This window comes from Ursus americanus, chromosome 7 (genome assembly GCF_024610735.1).
Source record: "Ursus americanus isolate L20-20 chromosome 7, mUrsAme1.1.p, whole genome shotgun sequence".
NCBI classification, from domain to species: Eukaryota; Metazoa; Chordata; class Mammalia; order Carnivora; family Ursidae; genus Ursus; species Ursus americanus.
In genome coordinates this window covers 41,933,896-41,952,081 of record NC_142133.1, presented here as the reverse complement: position 1 = coordinate 41,952,081, position 18,186 = coordinate 41,933,896, and positions in this window count along the sequence as shown.

Here is an 18,186-nt window from a genome sequence, read left to right as displayed (position 1 = left end):
ACGACTTCTAAGTCAGCTAGCATTAGACGATCAATGACTAACTCCCCCCTATTGTGCTAAGTACCTTAATATATAATTTCTGATTCAACCTCTAAAGATCACATGGCCAATTGGTGTCAGTGACAGAGTTGAAATTTAAGTCTATTTGCCTTCAAATATACATTTCTTAACAATTTATCCCACTTCTTACAACAATGTCACTTCAGTACATGCTAAACTTGGGGCCATGGTATCCACTCAGTAATTAATGATGATACTTTTTTTGTTTTTCTTTGGTGTCTTGTGATCATCTTTCCTGACTATAAAAATAGTAAATGGCTGAGTTCCAAAATATTTATGTGGTATAGGTTAGCCACGCTGTATTTTTCTTCCACAGCCCTCTAAATCTTTTGGAAAGTGGTATTTTATTTTATTTTTTAATTTTAATGTTTTTTATTATATTATGTTAGTCACCATACAGTACATCCCTGGTTTCTGATGTAAAGTTCGATGATTCATTAGTTGCGTATAACACCCAGTGCACCATGCAATACGTGCCCTCCTTACTACCCATCACCAGCCTATCCCATTCCCCCACACCCCTCCCCTCTGAAGCCCTCAGTTCGTTTCTCAGAGTCCATAGTCTCTCATGCTTCATTCCCCTTTCTGATTACCCCCCTTTCTTTATCCCTTTCTTCCCCTACCGATCTTCCTAGTTCTTATGTTCCATAGATGAGAGAAATCATTTGAAAAGTGGTATTTTAAAAGACTTTATTATGTCCGGGCACCTGGGTGGCTCAGTCAGTTAAGCGTCTGCGCTCAGGTAATGATCCCAGGGTCCTGGGATTGAGCCCTGCATCAGGCTCCCTGCTCAGTAGAGAGCCTGCTTCTCCCTCTCCCTCTGTTCCTCCCCCTGCTTGTGCCCTCTTGTTCTTTCTTTCTGACAAATAAATGAAACCTAAATAAATAAATAAATAAAAGACTTCATTATAGCAAGATGAAATATGTTTTGTGAAAAAGGCACACTTTTTATTTATTGGTTTCAAATCAAATAAACTATCTAAAACAAAAGAGGGATATCAGTAAGGATGCCAAGATAAAGAAAAAAAGAAAATAATCTAAAAAATTAGCCTTTAATCTTTTTTTGCATTTTGCAAATATTACAGTGTAATAAATGGTATAGCCCAGGACTTTTTCTATTCACAGGCAAGAACTTTTCGTGCCATGCTTACTTCTTAACATAATGCAGTGATCCCACTAGGCTAGCACCTACCTTGTGCAGAGCAAGGAAGAACAAAAGATTTGTTGTGAAAAATTCTGGTTCAGATTTTGTTTTTATTGCCCTCTACACCATACAGAGATATCAGAATCTTCATCTCTTAGAATACTGGAAAGAAAAAATATCCATGTGTACTTTGCTTGCTACTTTTTTCCTTTTTCTCACTGTTTGCTATTCCTGTCTCTCGTTGTGCACACATACCCACACACACGCCCCAACCGTCTTAGGTGTTGTAATTACATGTGTTGCCTTAGTCCACTCAGGCTGCCATAACAGAATAGCATACTGGGTGGTGTTGAAAACCAGATATTTATTTTCTCAGTTTTCTGGAGCCTGGAAGTGTAAGATCGAGGTGCCAGAATGATTGGTTTCTGGTAATAGATCTTCCTGGTGTGTAGTTGGCTCTGAGCCTTCATATCGGGGGGCTGGCGAGGAGCTGGGGGGGGACAGAGAGAAAGGGAGCTCTGTGGTGTCTCTTCTTATAAGGGCACTAATCCTATGACAAGGGCTCCACTTTTATGACCTCATCTAAATCTAATTATCTCTTAAAGTCTCATCTCCAAAAATTGTCACATTGGGGGTTAGGGTTTCAATATATGAATTTTAGAGGGACAAAATTCAGTCTGTAATACGTGTAGTGTTATATTTTAAATTTCTTATTAAAATAACTAAGGTGACCTACATTATCCCTTTCATTTACCATTTTTCAAATTAACTTTCTGAGTTATCAATTTTAGCAGAATTGTAACAGAATATACATGTTAACAGAATTCAGTACACTTACGTTACTTCTAGATTATCTGGCAGATACTGTATGTGGATTTCACTTAGAGTATATGTTTTCATATACTCTTAAAACATTGTTTTTGTCTGTTTATGTCTGGGTAGCCCATGGACAATGACAGATGTGGCCTAATTCCCATATAAATTGCCAAGTCTGACTTTGTCTAATTTGCATATTCAGGTGAAATGCTGAAGAATCAGCATTAATTTCCCAGAGGCATTTTCAAATTTATAAAATATATGCAAAATCACAAAGAAAAGGGAGATCGCTCAGGGACGACTTTATGATTACTGCCTGTGTTGCTCCGTCATTATTCTCCCTCCCCTGTAAGAATAACTGGAATTAAAACAGTCCATTTTTTTATCACCATGTTTTGTACTCTTATTTATCTCATTTATTTTGTTTAACATGTAATGGCCATTATTAGTTTAATCTTGGCTTTGAACTTGAAATTCAATGCAGGAAAGTGAGATTCTTTTTTATCATTGAGTTTCAGGCAGGTAAAAGTTATATGCTATGGAAGATTCGAATGCTTTAAGCAGGTATGTAACACACACATGCACACACACGTGCAAGAAGTAACACTTCCAAGTCAATTGTTTAAGCAGCTAAGGTTCTGGGACCATTGGTCTCCAAATAATTGGAAGTAAAACCCAAATGTAAAGTCACTATGCCTTAGTGTCCATGTATAAGATAAGGAAGTCTAATTTGGCATTCCTGAGGCTTAGAATTGTTTGCATGAAACTCTGATTATCTTACAGAATGCACAGACTGGGAAGCATATTTGGGGGGGGGACACTTTTTTTAAAAGACTTATATCCAAAATATGCAAAGAATTCCTAAAGTTCAGCAATAATAAAACTAACAACCTGACTTAAAAAAAAAAAATGGGCAAATGATATGAACAGACACCTAACCAAAAAACAAATTTAGGTGGCAAATAAGCATATGAAAAGATGATTATTCTCTTGTATATTAGGGCATTTCAAATTAAAACAATGAGTTACTCCTACACATCTATTAGAATAACTAAACTCCAAAAACCTGACAACACCAAATGCCGACAAGGATTGGAGCAACAGGAACTCATTCATTGCTGGTGGGAATGCAAAATTGTACAGCCATTTTGGAAGACAGTTTTTCACTTTCTTCCAAAGGTAGTAATAATTTTCCTACATGATCTAGTAATCATAATCCTAGGTATTTACCCAAATTAGTTGAAGAGTTTTGCCCACACAAAAACCTATAGCTTTAATCGTGATTGCCAAAAACTGAAAACAACTAAGATGTCCTGCAAAAAATGAATTGGTAAACAAACTGCGGTATATCCACATGAAGGACTATTATTCATTGATAAAAAGAAATGATCTAGCAAGCCATAAATAGACATGAGGGTCCTTAAATGCATATTTCTTAGTAAAAGAAGCCAGTTTGAAAAAGCTGCATACTATATGATTCCAATTCTGTGACATCCTGGAAAAGGCAAAGATCTAAAGAAAATAAAATGTTCAGTGGTTGCCAGGATTTGGAACGAAAGGAGAGGGATGGATAGATGAAGAAGTAGGCACTTTGAGTAAAATTATTTTATGTGAGGGGCGCCTGGGTGGCACAGTCGTTAAGCATCTGCCTTAGGCTCAGGGCGTGATCCCAGAGTCCTGGGATCGAGCCCCACATCAGGCTCATCCGTTAGGAGCCTGCTTCTTCCTCTCCCACTCCCTCTGCTTGTGTTCCCTCTCTCGCTGGCTGTCTCTCTCTCTGTCAAATAAATAAATAAATAAAATCTTAAAAAAAATTATTTTATGTGATATTGTAATAGTGCATACCTGACGTGCATTTGCTCAAACCTGTAGTACTATACGGACACAAAGAATGGACCTCAATGTAAATGATAGAGTTTCGTTACTAATATCACATCAATATGGATTTATCAATTGTAACAAATGTGACACACTAATGCAAGATATTAATAATAGGAGAAGCTATAAGCAGGGGAGAGAGGGAGTATTTGGGAACACGCTATACTTCCTACTCTATTTTTTGTACACCTAAAAACTGTTCTAAAAAATAAAGCTGATTAATTGAAAAGAAATGAAAGTGACTTTCCACTATTCCTCTCAACTTTGAGTAGCATAAATACTTATTTATAGTTATTTTAAGGTTGCTAACTATTACCAGAAAATCAGCAAACTGGAGGAGGGATTATATCAAATAAACTGATAAATTAATTCCTGCAGATCTAATGCTAATTCAGGAAACACAAAAAATATGAGAAACTTACTAAACATAAGAAAATTTGTCATTTGAAACTTTTCATAAAACTACAACTAAGTTTAAATATATTTAGGACAAAATAAAAGAATAATTTTCTATGATCCAAAACACTATGTGGTGACCTTTGACCAAATCACAATGCAAAAATGTAAAAAGATAAAAGTAAATAAAAATTAAAAAAAACAACAACAACAAGATAAGATGGGTTCAAGAAATCTAGTTACTGTTTATTGTGAATTCTGGAAGAAGAAAATCGAAGTCACAGAAAACTTAGCAGAAATACATTGCATTATTTTGTTGACTATATTAGGTTAGAGATAGAATTTTTTAGCCTAGGATTTTGACCACATGGTTGCAGAATCTAAGAAAGATAATATGTACACAGATTGAACAAGGTGAATATATTCATAATTTAGAGGGAATTATGAACCAATGTTATGTAGAGGAATGAGAGAAAATATGAGACTAGAAAGTAGATAATAATGGTTAGATAACATCTGGGCAATAATCAACGTGAATTAGCAGGAAAACTCTCTGCAATTTTAAAAAGCTTAAAAATACTGCAGTAGCTAGAGGTAAATAAGCCTTGAGAGATCTTTTTTATAAAATGGGAATATTAAACACATATTATTTGGCTAATGACAATGTACTATGTGGAACACACTGAATATGCAGAAGAGAAAGTTTGATATATATATGTTTGATAGAGGAAGTTTTTTAAACTGTATGGTCAGGGAAAACAACAATGGTTTAATTTAGGAAGAGAAGGATCAATTATTTCAACTTATGAGAACACATAAACAAGGCTTATATTTATGGTAATGTTTCTAAATTTGCAAAAGGGACAAGAATTCGTGGGAAATTATGCAGAATTGCTCCAGTTATCTTGTAGAGGAAGGAAGCAGTTTTCTTTTGAAAGTACAGTTGGGATTTTTATTGTTGTTCTTTGCTTTTGGAATAGTGCCTGAGAAATAAGTAAAGGAGTGCATAGAGGTGAACTAGATGGATACATGGTTCTGGGGATACTGTCTAGTTTGAGAACCAGGAATTTTAGTGGTGACCATCTAGTTGAATGATTTTCTCCAAAATTGTACTTAGCAATGCAGATATAAAGATGGAATAGTTATCAACTTTTTAAAATTTATACTTTATTTATACTATATAAAGTATTTATACTTTATACTATATAAAGAAGTTATCAACTTCTTTCTGAGGTGAAGTTCATTGGCGTTTGAAAATTATAAAATAGCAAGGGTAAGATTTTAAAACAGGGAAATCTTTGGACATTAATGATAAAGGTTGAAATGAAGAGAAAAAAGAAGTATCTCCTTAATCCATCAAATAGGTGGATATAGTCACAAGACTTTTCTTGCTAATTTTTTGATTTTCTGAATTAGATGACATGCCTGGATAAACAATCCATGCATATAGAGATAAAGTTGGGAACCCATGAATCTGAGTTTAAAAGTAAAACCTCAGATACAAAAGCTGAGCTCTACCAAGCAGCCACCAGTTCATTTAACATACCTTGATCGAATAGATATGTCAAGGTTATGATTAATGCCACCAGCCCTTGATACATAAGGAAGTTCAATATTCCAGAACATCCAAAGTATCTTAATTCATCATTCCTGCACTATCATCATTGCCCATTCTGCCCCTGGAGAGTTGACTACTAAAATGAAAGGCTTGGCATGGTCTTGAACTTTTACTTGAAGTGAGGTAAATACTCAGGAAGAATGATATTGTGGACAATTTGCATTTTTGGAGCAATGTATCAGAGAACAGGGAGAGTCTGGGACTAGTTGCCATCGTGAGCACCCTGGTACCAGTGCCAACACTAAGGCATCCTAAACAGCATATGACAAAATACAGACTTATACTTCTATTCTATTTACTGTTATGAAAAAGTGCATTATGTGGTTCCTTTCCTGTACAGAATGAGATCAGGAATATGTAAGAGAAAACTCAAGAGTTTGGCAGCCAAACTGGAAGGGCTACCAAAATTCAGACTTTCAGAGGCAGATCCATTTAACTTTCAAATGAAGCACCAATTACTATTAGCATGACCTTTCATTTTCAGTTCTTTCTGGTGTGGAAGGAAGTGCATCTATGGTGAAAGCAGTTTTGCATAAAGAAAACATGCGGCAGTTTGACTGATTATGTGGAGCAGAGGAGAACATGTATTTATAAGAAATTTAACCGAATTGAAAATAATCAAAATTGCAAATCTAGGGACCTCAAAGGCATTGAATAGTATTTAATGAAAGGTGTGCTTTAAATATTAATGCCAGAGCTTTTCTTTCTTTTATTCCTCATGTTTTAGTTCCTCAGTATTAGAGCTCTCAAGACAGAAAACAAAGAATAGACTGAAACAATTAGTTAATTGATCTCATTCAGTTTGGTTACAGTTGCTAATAGAGGAATTCCACTGTTCTCCAGAATTTTGGATTATACTAGACTCCAGTAAAAAAAAAAAAAATCCTCATATTTTAGCCTGTGTATGTGTGTGTGTGTGTGTGTGTGTGTGTGTGTGTGTGTGTGAGAGAGAGAGAGAGAGAGAGAGAGAGAGAGAGAGAAATAGTGGGAGAAATAGGGAAGAAGAGATATAAGTACATATGTGACATATATGTATAGTATTACATGTGCATAGTGTGCAACTTCATGTATTATTGTGTATTTTGGTGATGGGCTTATTGAAATAAAGGAGGTCAGGCATGAAGAGCTAAATTTGTTCAAACTATTTCAGATCCCTGGATATTTTTCAATATGAAGAAGATTCCTGACATACCCATTTTTTGAAGCAGGAGTGAGATGTAATAGTATAGCTATGAAGTGTTACAGTACTCCTTGCTGTATGTAGAAATGTGGGGTGGTTAAAACACAATATAAGCACGTTTCCTTAATAGTTTTGTTAGTTCAAAATTTGCACCTAAATGAACATTTACAAAGATGCTCTTTGATTCAAATATTACAAAGACGGGTGTATATAGTTAAATTGTATAAAGAACAAAATGAAATATAGAAAAATTGCTGCTGGTAACACTAACCACTGTTTGTTAACTTAGGTCTATTCCCTACTAACTTTTTTAAACCTAATCCCAGCAATCAAGCAAATAAATGGATCTTTGGGTCACAAAGTTATTTCCTAAGATATTCAACATGATATTGATATTGATATAAATATTGATATTTCCTAAAATATTCAGCATGATATAAGAATACTTTTCATGTTGTTTGATAAAAGCTTGGGGTTTTGATACTATTAAAATAGTGTGATTGCCATCGAAACTCATACCACCAAAACCTACCCTAAATCAGACCTTTTAGTTAACTGGAACAAATTGTATAACTAACTCATTGTCAACTGCTAGTGGGTAAAATCCTGCTGCAAGGAGCCCACCTGAATGCTGTCACCACTCAGATAGCCAGCTGGTCCCCTAGAAATTTCTTTGGTTAAGCAACTAAAGAATTAATTCCTGGTATAGCTGGCTTACCTAGGATCCTGCATTAGCTGTTAGGCCAGCACCTATCTTGATGGGTTGGTGATATACCAATTGTAAAAGATTCTGAACATTGCCTGTGTCCAAAACTATCATCATTTGAACTATTTAATATATTTTAAGATGGTATACCTCCCAAGACCAACAAGAAAAAAAAAAGCAGAGGAACACTTTTTAAAAAATCTATATTGATGCATAAACCCAGTTTTGGGAAACTGAAGTGAATTATATGCAGCAGTGTGGTTTTGATAAGTTATTTTAGACTAAATAACTTCACACCAAAATAAAACACTTAACAACTGCAGGGGAGTCCATCAATGAGAGAAAGGCAACAGGTAGCTCAGGACTTAGCATTAGTGTCAAATGCCTAGTGATGATCTGACTTAGGTTGCTAGACTACTGCTGGTTAGAGTCTCCATGTTGGCTGTCAGAGGGGAAGAGGGAAAATGGAGGAGACAGCTGGGTCTGCACACAGGGTGTGCCTTGGGACCCATTACTGCCCGGAGCATATGAGCAAGACAGAAAGAGACCACTAAAAGCATGCCTGGATGTCATCTCATGAACTAGGCCGTGGCTCACAGCACCAGAATAGTATGGAAAGGAGGGAAGTAGAAAGTGAACCATACCAATGGGTAAATCACTGTGCTGCAATCTATCACTCAGCTTGGTATTAATATAAGTGAACTTTTTTCTTAATAGGTTAATATTTTGGCCTTATTCATGCCTACAGAAATGTCATAGTGAACAGGACAGAGACTATAAAGAAGGGGGAAGGATAATTATGAAGGTAGGACTTAACAAGGAAATGGGAACTTGAAGACTAGACCCTTAGCTTTAGACACATGATTTTCTTCCCATGTTTATTTTCCCCAAGTTTTCAAAAGCACTGGTGTATAAACTAGGATTTGTTTTTTTGTTTTTTTGTTTTTTCTATACAGAATCAGAGCAAGGAAAGTTACCTGGAGGCTCTTGGTGGGAACAAGCTATGGGGCCTGTAATACCGACCACTGCTGTGAAAAGGTATTTGCTATCTAGTTCGAAACACACACTTTTGTTTGTCTGAGCACAAGATCCTCTGGAGAGGGTTCAAGAAACACTGCTAAACATCTACTCTCAGAAAATTTCTCTTCATTTAGTTGGTATTATTGTTCATAAAGTAATCTACATTAACCTTCCTTTAGCCAGGTTTAAGATTACCTAGTCGTTGTCTTGACTAGATTTAGGAATATTGTCAGACTTCTATTTGTAGAACAGATATTGGGATGAACCATTTCCGCAGGTAATAAATCATATTCATTAGGCGCCAATTTTTGAAGCTTAGCTTCAAAAAATAAAGATAAAAAAAATTGATTTTGTAATCAAGCTCTGAAGGAAAGTTACTCCAGCCCCATATATTCCAAAGGTCTGTTGTACCATTTAATCCATACAAGTCTGGAGAATACACATGCTTTTTCCTTGAGGTTTTATGTCGTTTGGTTTGTCTTATCCTGCTCATTTTACCCTGCTCACTTGTGTCATGTGTTTAGACCATTCACTATTCCTTCGAGTTGCCCCCACCCACAGATGTCTTAGTCACACTTCATCATTGACTTAAGGTTTTGTCAGCAGACTCGTCACTCTTCTCTTCAGAGCAAACCTAGTAATCTCTCATACAGAGGGAATTCAGCATCCAGACAGACACCCCGCATATGAATTCCTCGGTTCCTTAACATTCTAAATTCCTGGAACCTTCGCCTTGACTCCATTTCAGCCACTCTTTTCCATAATCATCTAAAATTGCTGCAGTTCTAAACTCTTGAAATCCGTTCCTTGTTCTCGCATCCAGACCCAGGCTTGCAGCTTTCACCTGTGGCTGCCCACTGTGTTGGGTCTGCATCTAACCAAGAGCTCTAGTCTCTAATGCCTTCACAGTGATTAGCCTCCTCCCCAAACCCCCATTACTCTATTTTCTGTCTTCTCTATTTTTCTAAATTCTATGGTACATCATTTTAATCATCCTCTTGCCAACATCCTCAGATCCTTTTCTTATTTGCATTTCTATTATATGCCGCCAATAAAACTGCAATTTTGCAAAAGTCTAAAATATTGGCTGCTCAGCTTTTCTATTCCACTTTTAAATGCTGCTGGAGAAAACCACATCTTTAGGCAGACTGGTGGCATCATACTGCCCATGAATCATTCTGTATTTACCTGGTCACAGTAACTATTTAAAATATTCCCTAACTTCCTCAAATAATCCATTCCACCATATCTGCCCCTCATTCAAAGCAACATGATAGAGAAATAGAAGTGTCTTCTCAGGAACATCATTAACTTTTTTGCAAACATGCCATATTGGAATGTTATCTCTTGATGACAACACTTTAACAGCCTTGCTATCCTGTATCTTTGTGTGGATTTGCCTATTCCCATCAATGTTTACACGTGTTTGATACTCTCAGACATTTAAAAATATATTCCTTTACTTCATGTTTTCTTCAAGATAATAAGTGAAACAAATGAAAACCACTTATTTTTTCAACCTTTTTCACAAATAAGTTGCCTGAAACAATTTTATGTATCTGTTGTCTTCAATTTGTACCTACCTGAGATCCCTCCAGTAAGGACTATAAGCTACCATTGCATGGAAAATGTTCTTGTCTGGGTCACAGAAGGCACACGTGCTATTGAGTTCAATGAATATTTCTTAGAATTTATGGCACTTGAGCTTTCTAGAGCATTTGACCTTGTTGACTACATGGTAATTATTAAAATGTACTTTGCCCTTGACTTTTAGAGGCTATACTCCTATTATCTTCCCAATGCTCTGAAAACACTTTCTCAGAATATTTGTTATCCATTTTTTAAATATTGGTCTTTTTCAGATGTTTATCCTTGGAACTTTTGTCCCTACCATATATATTTTCTGGGTAATACCATTTAAATATCTTCACTTGTTTATCTTTTTCAGTTTGGATACACCTAAGACAATGAGTACGTTCACATTAATAATAACCGACTGTAAGGTAGTTATTTTATACTACAGAAAGTTCCTCCAAACCAGCACCCACTAAGAATCCTGAGAGCTATTAATGTAGGAGATACAGAAATTAAAAGTGGTATCCCTGAGATGATTATGGATTACATTGGTTTATTTTTTTATTCTAAACCCCAAATGCATACATTAAAGCTCATATTAGACATGCCATTTGGTATTATCTCTGATACTTCAAATTTATCTTGTGAAATATCAAAATTATCATCACTCCCTAAATCCCTATATTAGCCAGGATAATAAATAGTATAGTGGCTACAATTAAAAAAAAACTTATATAATAAAGATTAACACAATGTGATAGATCAAAAAAGGCCCTTCAAAGATGTCTGAGTCCTAATCTCCAGGATCTGTAAATATGGTACCTTACATAGGAAAAGGGACTTTTCCAATGTGATCAAGTTAAGGATTTTTAAGACGGGGAGATTACCCTGAATTATTCGGGTTAGTCAGTGTAATCATAAGTGTCCTTATAAGAAGGAGGCAGGGGAGTCAGAGTCAGAGGAAGAGATGTGACAACGGGAACAGGAGTAAAAAGTCAGAGAGGGAGATTGGAAGCTGCTATGCCGCTGGGTTCAAAGATAGAGGAAGGCATTGGGAGCCAAAGATACAATAGCCTCTAGAAGAAGGGAAAGGCAAGGAAATGAATACTCGTTGGAGTCCCCAAAAGGAATGTAGTCCTTCTCAGCAATTTGATTTTGGACTCACAAGACTCATTTTTTTCTGACCTGCAGAACTGTGAAATAGTGATTTCTTTGTTGTTTTGAGCCACTAGGTTTATAGCAATTTGTTACAGCAGCAATAGGAAACTAATAAAAACAATAAAGAATTCTTATAACTGCAATCCAGCACAGATTCTCCTCGCTCTCATTTGAGTGATGCAGATTTCTGATATTTAAAATAGATAATTCTGATGTCACCACAGAAGAAGAGAAATTCTGGACAATTATACTCAAAGGTTTATGGCAAAGCCCAGAAGTGTGTGTATCCTGGGGCACCGGGGTGGCTCATTTGGTTAAGCGTCCAACTCTTGGTTTCAGCTTAGGACATGATCTCATGGGTCATGGGATCAAGCCCTGCATCTGGCTCCCCACTTAGTGGAGAGTCTGCTTGAAGATTCTCTCCCTTTGCCCCTCCCCCACTCACTCACACTCTCTCCCTTTCTCAAGTAAATAAACAAATCTTTAAGAACTGCTTGCATCCCATTCAAATTATAAGGGAGCCTAAGACATGTAGTTTTGATGTACACCAAGAAAAAGTAACTGATATTAGTAAACATCTAGCCGGTCTCTGCCATCATCCATCCTCCTGGTCATCAAATACTTCATTTTTCTCTTGTACATAGAATAAACTTACCCTGTCACTAAAAGACACTCCTGAAGTCCCATCCAGTCACTGCATTCAGGTCAAGGGTAAGGCGTTCTAGATAATGCTTGATTATCTCCATTAGGTCCAGATTCTTTTTTTTTTTTTTTTACAAAGATGCAACAGGGGTGAGATTACCCCAGCAAATTGTCCCCCTTAAAAAAAGAGAAAAATAAGAAAAACACAACAGTCTGTACTAAACAATTCCAAGATTCTTCTAAGCAAATAGTGTGAGGAGCCCTTCTCCTGGGGATGGCAGAGATTTAATTAAGCTTTGATTCTACTCTTTGGGAGGAATGACCTCATCCAGTGTTCTTCATAGTCACATTGTTCTAATGATTTTTTTAGAAAGATCCCCACTCATAATTTTCATAGTTACATCTGAAACATTGTTGTTCTTAAGGTAGTCACCATAGGTTGAGAGAGAAAAGCTTGGTGCTGAGAAAACAGATAAATAAAGCAAATTTGAGAACTGTGTCAAGGTAAAAACTTTGGGTAGAGTTCCTGAAACATAGACCAACAGGAAACAACAGTTGAAAAGTTTTGTTAGAATTATATAGCCAAAGAAATCAGAAGCCCAGACCCTTTGGCTCCTACCAAGGGAAACTAATGAACCAATGAAGACTAAAACAGACTCTGAGAACTTTGCTTTTTATGATGAGAAGTCAAGCATTCAGGACTATGCAAAGCCTCAATGGTGGGTGTATTCCACAGAACTGTAAGTCAGTAAAGGCTATGAGTACCATAAAAAGATAGGACACTTATGATGCAAGAGTGGTGGTGAAAAGTGAGATGAATGAGTGTAAGGGCTTACTCTGATCACATAAGTCCTACCTACAGTTGAGCTATGTAGTACACTCTCATTATTTTCCCTTTGCTGTTCTTATCATCTTGAGTCACTCAGGGCCAGTGTATTTCATGAAAGCGTTCCAACATCCTTGTATATTTAAGTGGGGAATAAGAAGGGTGTCCAAGCAGAAGGGTAACTTTGAGAGAATAATTTGTGACTACAGACAAATTGTTAGGAATACGAACTCCAGCAGTGAGTTCCAGAATATCATCAATTTACAAAAACCCATGAAACCCACTTGCTGTCACTGGTCATCACTGGAGAGAGGAGCAGGTCACCAGTTTTCTGCAGGCCCCACAGAATATTCAGAAGACACAATGTGTTTTTGTGAACCTCAATCTCTTGCACCACATGAGGTCATGTTTACTTCTCCACTTTTTCATTCACCCATATGGCACATCAAAAACGAACACATGGAGAATGAAAATAACTTTTTATCATACAAAGTAAGTTACCAAAAGTCATAGTTATTAGCTTGGGCATAGGTTACTGGAATTGGCCATTATGACATCCTCCAGCCCCCACCTTGTTCCTTTCACCAAATAGGGAGTAAGGATATAAAATCAGTAGTGGAAAAATAAAGGAAATACATTTTCTGTGCACATATAATTTAAAATGTGGGTAAATTTATGACCTCGCTACAGTTATAATAGAGTTCTTCCATTAATTGTTAAGTTTTAAGTGAAAAATGCAATTACTGTATGTTGCAGTATTCTCATTGATTAACTGAAAGCAAGAGACTTTTTGATTGCTAAGTTTCTTCCCTATTCTACATTATGTATAAGTCTTTTATCTTCAAGCCTTTTTTTTCTGCCCTATCATTTGGATAGCAGGACTAAAATGATCTCATCTTATTTAGTCTTTCTTTCGTGAGTTTGTTTGTGTAGCAGTATAAATAGTTTTCTCAACAGGAAGACAATTAGAAAGACGTACGGTTGGGTTCTGCTAGGTGGGAAGAAAATAAATGCCTTCAACTTTAACATAAACACATTAGCTACAGGTGAAGATTTAAACCATCTAATTTGCATAATAAACATTTTATGCCACATTATTTACACCTGGTTTACAAATTTACTGAGCTTTTCACAACAATTATCAATGATTATATCAAAATGTCAAATGTCCCAAAGTGACATTTCACTAGGTAGTTATCAAAAAGATGTGTTTTCCCTTTGATATTTGTTGACAGTTTAATTTGTTGCAATTTATTATATAAGGAGAACTATTGAAGAAAGTGTCATCTTTTTCTTATTTTTGTCAAGGAAAGAATGAAGAAAAAAAAGATGAAGTTTAGACCTCTCAAAATCGCACGTAATACTGTGGCATAAAGAAATATGTACATCTTTTAAAGTATTTTTAATATAAAAATAACTAAGTTAGAAAATGCACATAAACAAACAATACACAATTTACACCCTCTTACTCCATAAATAATTGTTACATTTTTTCTATTATTTTTAGCATTTTATATTGTATCTTTATACTTAAATACAATCAGATCAAATATACACCTAGTTTTGTAATTCTTCCATTTATCAATATATCATACATTCATACAGATAAATATTTCTAGTAAAAATTTACTATTTATATTGCAGTTCATTCTATTATACTATAATTCATCTAAGCAAAGCCCTGTTTAGATCATTGCAGTATTGCTAATTTTGCTGTTATAATAAAGACTGTGATGAACATCTTGCAGTTCAATCCTACCGTGAAACTATATATATATATATTTCCTTGACATAAATACTTTGAAGGTGAGTTTTTAGGTTAAGGGTTAGTATAAAAATCTAATACTTTTTAATTAGTACTCAGCAGTATTATTAAAACTTTAGTCAAAATACTGTTTTGAAATATGTTGTTGAAATATTTTGAAATATGTGGAGCTTGTTTGTATAAGATATTCACAGCAATATCACAAAAACCCTGAAGTATTATTTCAGGTAATTAAGAAAAATAAAGTTGTTTTTTTTTCTCATATTGAGCAAACGCTGGAGTTTGAGATTGAGTTGTGAGCTATACATGCAAAGAAAAAGGATTTGTTGAACATAGATAAGTATCAAAACAATTCCACAAGTAAGGAATTAGTGGTATTCTAATGAAGAATGGTGAAAGAATTAACCAATTATTATTGGTTAGGTAGTCCATGAGTCTGGAGTTGATCAATGTCCGAAATGTTTCTACCTCTGTGGAATTAGCCCATATTTAAAGCTTGCTAACTCCAGTTTTCATGCTGTTGTGGAGGGCAGCTTTGAGAAACCCAATCTCCTCCTCCAAGCCTACTCCAGAATTATGTCTGACACTCATCTTAACACTGAGGGAGGTATGCAGGTTACGTAGAATATGCCTTCCATCAGCCATTTTTCAAAACCACATACCTAAATCTGGAGTAACCTGGACTCTCCCTGTCTCTGAAACACGTGAGAAATACATCCTCTGGATGTATTTTAATTCTGCTAATTTCACCCTGCTTTTTCACTTACCCAGATTTTTGTGTTTTGATTTTGCCTTTTTGAACAGATGGATATTACTGTTTTTTAATAGAACAAATAGGGATGATACATGAGTTATATAAGCTCTTCTCTCATTTCCCTGTAGTCTAAGTATTGATTTAGCCTAGGTTCCACGAGTATATTGGAAAGATACAATAGATTACTTATGTGAGACATATTTAATACAGACTTGCTCTAAAACTTAAAACTAATATTTGTGTAATTAAAGATAAAAATCAGGTTTTTTTAACCAGTAATTACAAATATGCCAAATGAACAAATCTTCCTGGCACTGTTCAGATCAGGTGCAAGTAGCATTTGCGGGACACAAGCTATGTGCCAGTTCTTTCGTTTCTCTCTTTGGCTAAAGTTATTTTCTTAGGGTCACATAAGCCCCCAGCATTTAAGAAATAGCAGCCCAATATCTGAACTCAAGAGATCAGGAATAAAAAATTTACTGAGGATCACCTTTTAGAAAAAATAGCCAAACTGTAAAATAATTGATAGTATTAATGATTGTGAATGATCTTACTAATGACCTAAATGGTTGCTTTTTTATGTGAACATTAATATTTGGACAAAATCCCTTAGTTTGTAGCTGATTCAGAGCCTGTGAATTGTGATATTGATCATACCATTGATTTGTTGTCTGGCACCAAGAAAGGCATTTAATAGCTGTCAGTTAGTACTTCTGAAAATAGGGAGTTGAATGTACTCATGATATTGTTTTGACAATTTAGTGGTAAAATGTCAAAATATTCACAAATCAACACATTTTAATAATGCTTTTTCATGTATTACTAACATGAATGCCAATGTGTAGTCACATTTTTAAAACTGCTAATTTATCCTTTCTTCTTTGATGCCCATCGCTTCACAATTGATATAGGATAGAATTTCCTGAAAACACAATGAAACCTATTCAAGGCAAAATTAAAAATATATTTTGGTTAATGTTTTGAAGCTTTGTATGAATTTCAAGAAAAGTAACTAATGTCCAAGCTGTGACAATATAGTTAGCATTTTCCCTCTGTAAAAGTGTGATTTTGAAGCTGAGATCTCAGAGAAAACATGCATAAAAATTAAATAACATTTAAGAATTTAAAGATAAGCTATTATCAGAAAAATTAGGGCTTACAGATCTTTCAGTGTGAGCATATGCACGCACACACCCCCCCCCCAACAGTTGAGTTTTAGGCTATAATTTCTGGCTACATTAAATGTTTTACAAAATGAGCTGAAAAAGGAAGAAATGAACTTTTCAGCAGGCACTTATAGTAAGCTAAAGCGTGGGTTTTTTTTATTCCCTCTGCCATAATTTGTTAATTGAGAGAGAAGAAGGAAAGTACGAAACCACAAAAATCCATTTAGCAGCTACTATGAGTCAAGCCTCATTCAATTTAGTTTATACAGCCATGTGAAGTAGAAAGCAGCTGGGAAAAAACTTGAAGGTGTTTCTGAAGAAGTTTGGAAAAATGAAGGAGGGGGTCAAGTGGCCTTCTGATAATTGGGCTAATTAATTACACTAGTAGTATATGATAAAAGTAAATGATTTGATATATACTAACAGTAAAAGTTATTAAGTGGATTTTAAACCAAAACCCAAGGAGTTTGACCACAACTAACTCCAAACAAAGTGACTAGTCTAAACTCAGACCTGGAAACTTGTAATACAAAAAAAATCAGACTGAATTTATTGCATTCAATGAAAATTCTTTGCTAAGGAAAGCTTGATGGTTAACATGTGTTAAGAAACATAAAGAGGGACAGTTTAAGAGTGTTTATTCAGCACTGCCCAGCTGAGGGAGACCTTGAATCTAAATGGTAATCAGTAATCATCAATGTTGTCACAGCGATGAGCTGTTTTTTTGTTTTTGTTTTTTGTTTTTGAAAGAGAAAGTTTGGCTCATCAGTCTTGTCCATGTCTCCATGGTTTGGTTAAAATATTACATATTATTATTTAATTATTTCCTGTGTCTTTCCCCCCCACTTTACCAAGCACAGTGGTTCCCAAAGTGTTGTTACAGAAATGGCAGAGACCATTTATTTTATTGCATTATTTATTTATTTTACTTTAATCTTTCTGACACCAAAACAGGACATCAGACCTGGCTAGATCTTCTTCAATCCCCAGTTTTCTTATCTATCGAATGGGAAAAACTGTGTTAATAATGGTGATATTGATAATTGTATGAGCCAATTACAATAATGTTTAGAGCCATGTATTGACATGAGTGTATGTCAATTACTATACTTCCGTACTGAGGTTTCACAAAGGAGGTAAATATGCATGTATATATATGGTATATATATATTGTACTTGTGTGTGTATATATATATATATATATATATATATATATATGTATATATATATATATATATATATATATATATATATATATATATATACACACGTATGCATGTATTGTTGTATAAATACAAGAGGAAGAAGCACATGTCAAATAGTAGCACTGCCAACTGGTAGGAGATGTTACTTTAGAACTCCAGAGCAGAGATCAGCTTGCTAAGACCCATGGGCCAAATCAAGCTTACTGCCTGTTTCTCTGTGTCTGGTTTTCCTGTGAGCTAAGAATAGATCATACATTTTTACATGATTAAAAAGGCA